The 4,606-nt window shown below is 55.8% G+C and overlaps 1 pseudogene across 1 annotated transcript in view; it reads right to left on the bottom strand.

Moving 5' to 3' along the window:
• Positions 1-693, bottom strand: part of LOC311372933 (amyloid-beta precursor protein-like) — a 13,149-nt pseudogene extending 12,456 nt beyond the window's left edge. Inside the window, exon 1 of the transcript XR_014684250.1 lies at positions 450-693. The product of XR_014684250.1 is annotated as an amyloid-beta precursor protein-like (transcript). The remainder of the gene's footprint in view (positions 1-449) is intronic.
• Positions 694-4,606: the final 3,913 nt, after the last annotated feature.

A 4,606-nucleotide genomic window follows, 5' to 3' on the forward strand; every position in this document is an offset into this window, starting at 1 on the left:
ATACGACGAGCACACACCAGGTAACAGGGGCGGTGGGGGGGGGGGGGGAGAGAGAGAGGGATAGACAAACAAATATTAAGGAAATATTTAAAAAAAATATTTCCAGAATACCAGAACTCCTTCATTATATATAGGGCCTAGCAAAAACCCATATATAAGACAGGACAGGTGGAGCGACAAAACAAACGCCAGGGTTAGAAACCAATAAAACGTGATTTAAGTGATTTAATTAGTCGCTGCTTTCGGTGCTCCATCACCCTGGACGGTTAGACCGCCCGCCGAGAGGTGCTGCTGCCCGCCCGCCCGTCCCGAGCCAGCCTCGGGATACGACTAAGTACTCGGCCGTTTAGAGATCCTAATTGTGATAGCGCTGACGTTAGCGGTATCGATCAGATCAGCCCCCCCCCCCCGCCGCGTGTCCTCTGGATGGGGGTCGAGCGCCTCCTCACCTCCTGGCAGTAGGACAGGATCTGGCTGGGCAGCGTGAAGCAGCCCTGCCGGCCCTGGGGGTCGGGCTCCCACTGGGCCGTCTCCGTGTTCATGTGGAGCAGCTGGTGGCCGCAGAACATGGCGATCTGCGGCTCGGCCACCAGGGGGCGCCCGGGGCCGTTCACGTTCACCTCGGCGGCCATGGCGGGCGCTCCGGGGCTGAGGCTCAGCTCGGCGGCGGCGGCGGCGGCGGCCAGTGCCTGGAGGGTGGGTAGGGGAACACACGGGGGGGGGGGGGAGAGAGTCAGTCAGTCCTCGTCTCCTTTCGCAAAACTGTGTGTGTGGGGAAAAAAAACAACGGTTGAAATCTACACCGCGGAAAAAACAACAACAACCGCGGCGTTGTTAGCGCTGTTGGAGAGAGTTGTGAAACAGTTTGGCGTGATGCGTTTATATTAAGGGCTACCGGAGGGAGGCACACGGCCAGCTCAACAATATAAGCAGCCGGAGCCGGCTTGAAGTGAGGTGAGGGGGGGAGCCTTTAGATCTGCTGAATGTTTACAACGGCTGAATCCTGCTGAGAGGAAGTGGACATTAAAGGGACGGCGAAACAGCGAGCACTGTAGGACAGCAGCGCAGGACAGGACAGAGAGGAGGCTCGGAGCAACGCGGCTGAGAGAGGAGGGCTCGGATCCATCGATCGGGGACGGATACTTTCTCTCCCCCCCCGCCCCCCCCGGCCATGGAAAAGGCCTCATGGGACACACACACAGACACACACACACACGCACACGCACACGCACACGCACACACACAGGAACAAACAGCAGCTGGAGTCAGGTGTTAATACTAGCTCATTGACCGCCCGGCCACTTCACTACATTAACACAGAGAGGGAGAGAGAGAGGGGGAGAAGGAGGGGGGGGGGGAGAGAGAGGGGGAGAAGGAGGGGGGGGAGAGAGAGAGAGAGGGGGGGAAGAGAGGGAGAGAGAGGTAGAGAGAGAGAGAGGGGGGGGGGGAGAGAGAGAGGGAGGGGGAGAGAGAGAGAGGGAGGGAGAGAGAGAGGGAGGGAGAGAGAGGGAGAGAGGTTGAGAGAGAGGGAGAGAGAGTGAGAAGGAGAGAGCAAAGGGAGGGAGGGAGAGAGGTAGAGAGGGGGAGAGAGAGAGAGGGAGAGGGGGAGAGAGCAAAGGGAGGGAGGGAGAGAGGTAGAGAGAGTGAGAGGGAGAGAGAGAGGGAGAGAGAGAGAGAGCAAAGGGAGGGAGGGAGGGAGGTAGAGAGTGAGAGAGAGGGGGAGAGAGGGAGGGGGAGAGAGAGAGCAAAGGGAGGGAGGGAGAGAGAGAGGTAGAGAGAGGGAGGGAGAGAGAGAGGTAGAGAGAGGGAGGGAGAGAGAGAGGGAGAGAGAGAGGGAGGGAGAGAGAGAGGGAGAGAGAGAGCAAAGGGAGGGAGGGAGAGAGGGAGGGGGAGGGAGAGGTAGAGAGAGAGGGGGAGAGAGAGGGAGGGAGAGAGAGAGGTAGAGAGAGAGGGGGAGAGAGGGAGGGAGAGAGAGAGGGAGGGAGGGAGAGAGGTAGAGAGGTAGAGAGAGAGAGGACAATGCTCTATACATAGCGCCAACAGGGACGGAACATCTCTTTATAGATGAGCGCACCTCCTCAAATGATTTAGCTGAATAAACGTCGACCGTGGAGGACACGTGGTGGTGGTGGAGTTAAGCACGGCTTGAGTCCGAGAGCGTGTCTAACGTGAGCGTGTGTGTGTGTGTGTCTCTCCAACCGTGGACCAGAAGAGTGTCTCCACGGTGGACTCCACAGTCACCGCGGAGACGAGACTAGAATGGAAAAGCGAGGGCATGTTTGGACAGAATGATCCCAGATAATAATAAATAATCCTATCAGCTCCCCCCCCCCGAAGCCTGGAAGAAGGCTGCTGCTGCGACATGACGCCGCCTTCATCTCTCACGTCGTCCACCCACCGAGGAACCAGGGCTCAGATTCGGGCAAGCGTTGCCAGATTGGGCCCGATTTCCCTCCCCCAACCAATCTAGTGGCAACACTGTCTGCAGCGAAATCTGGCAACCGATCTGGCAACAACTCTGTCATCGGGTTTTAATATTCTCCTGTTAGACAGACAGACAGACTGACTGACAGACTGACAGCTGAGATGAGCAACGCTGAGCCAATTAGAAGGAAGATGCCCTTTGGGCGAGAGGGTGGGGGGGTGGGGGGGGGGGGGGGGGGGGGGGGGGGGAGCGGATCAAAGCAGCGACTCTACTCGCTGCTGCTGCTTTTGAAGTGCTACTTAAAATTCATTCAGAAAATACAACAAATATATACAATAAATAATTAGCCCCGAAGATCAGGCGCTTCACAAAGTCCACTGAACCCGACGGGTGGAATCTAGAATAACGACATTAAGCGCACGGTGTTGGGGGGGGGGGGGGGGGGGGGCGGTGGCGGACGGAAGAATTTTTGAATTTTTTTAAAAACTTTTTTTTATTTATTTTTTCAAACAAAAATAGATTCGGGGCTATTTAAATTTGATCCGGGGCTTTAGCCCCGAATAAAACAGCCTAGTGACGCCACTGGACCAGACCAGACCAGATAGGACCAGACCAGACAGGACCAGACCAGACCAGACCAGACCAGACCAGACCAGACAGGACCAGACCAGACCAGACCAGACCAGACCAGACCAGACCAGACAGGACCAGACCAGACCAGACCAGATAGGACCAGACTAGAGAGGACCAGACCAGACCAGACCAGACCAGACCAGATAGGACCAGACCAGACCAGACCAGACCAGATAGGACCAGACCAGAGAGGACCAGACCAGACCAGACCAGACCAGATAGGACCAGACCAGACCAGACCAGACCAGAGAGGACCAGACCAGACCAGATAGGACCAGACCAGACCAGACCAGACCAGACCCAGACCAGACCAGACCAGACCAGACCAGACAGGACCAGACCAGACCAGACCAGACCAGACCAGACCAGATAGGACCAGACCAGACCAGATAGGACCAGACCAGACCAGACCAGATTGGACCAGACCAGACCAGACCAGACCAAACCAGACCAGACCCTGACCAGACCAGTCCTGGCTGAAGGTGTCCCCTCAGGTCTGGTCCTATCTGATCGCCCGCCCCGGTCGCCGCTGAGCCCTCAGCTTACGGAGGGGAGAATGATTCATAATTAATAACAACGTTAATAAACAGATACCCCGGTTTGACTCGTGGAAGGTCAGCGCGCCGACAGAAAGGAAAAATAGGAAACTTCTTGCGGATATTTGAGCCGATAACCTGACAGCTCCCTGGCCTCTCCTACCGGCTGCTTCTCTCTCTCTCCCCTCTCTGCCGTTGCGGAAAATCAATGGCGCTCTCCTGCAACTGTATCACCTCCTCCCTCCCTCCTCTAATCAATAGCCCTCCATCAGAAGCTCCGGGGCCCCTGACCTCCAGCCTAGAGGCCCCCACGCCCCGACCTCCCCCCTCTGAGCCCCACCTCCCTCCCTCCCCCCCTCCCGCCCAGATAACCACTAATGAGCACTACTGTTTATATTCCTGGTTCCTTTGTTCCTCGGTCTATATCCTGTCGACCGCTGGTACCGCTGCAGGCGCTGCTGTTGCTACTATTGCTACTGTTGACGCTACCGCTACTGCTGCTACTGGTACAGCTACTACTACCGCAGTGCTGCTAATGCTAATGCTACTGCTACTGCTGCTACTGCTGCTACTGCTACTTCTACTGCTACTGCTGCTACTTCTACTGCTACTGCTGCTACTTCTACTGCTACTGCTGCTACTTCTACTGCTACTGCTGCTACTTCTACTGCTACTGCTGCTACTTCTACTGCTGCTACTTCTACTGCTACTGCTGCTACTTCTACTACTACTGCTGCTACTTCTACTGCTACTGCTGCTACTTCTACTGCTACTGCTGCTACTACTACTGCTGCTACTTCTACTGCTACTGCTACTTCTACTGCTACTGCTGCTACTTCTACTGCTGCTACTTCTACTGCTACTGCTGCTACTTCTACTGCTACTGCTGCTACTGCTACTGCTGCTACTTCTACTGCTACTGTTACTACTGCTACTGCTGCTACTTCTACTTCTACTGCTACTGCTGCCACTTCTACTGCTACTGCTGCTACTTCTACTGCTACTGCTGCTT

The sequence above is a fragment of the Micromesistius poutassou genome (assembly GCF_964030765.1).
Source record: "Micromesistius poutassou genome assembly, contig: SCAFFOLD_1125, whole genome shotgun sequence".
Taxonomy (NCBI): Eukaryota; Metazoa; Chordata; class Actinopteri; order Gadiformes; family Gadidae; genus Micromesistius; species Micromesistius poutassou.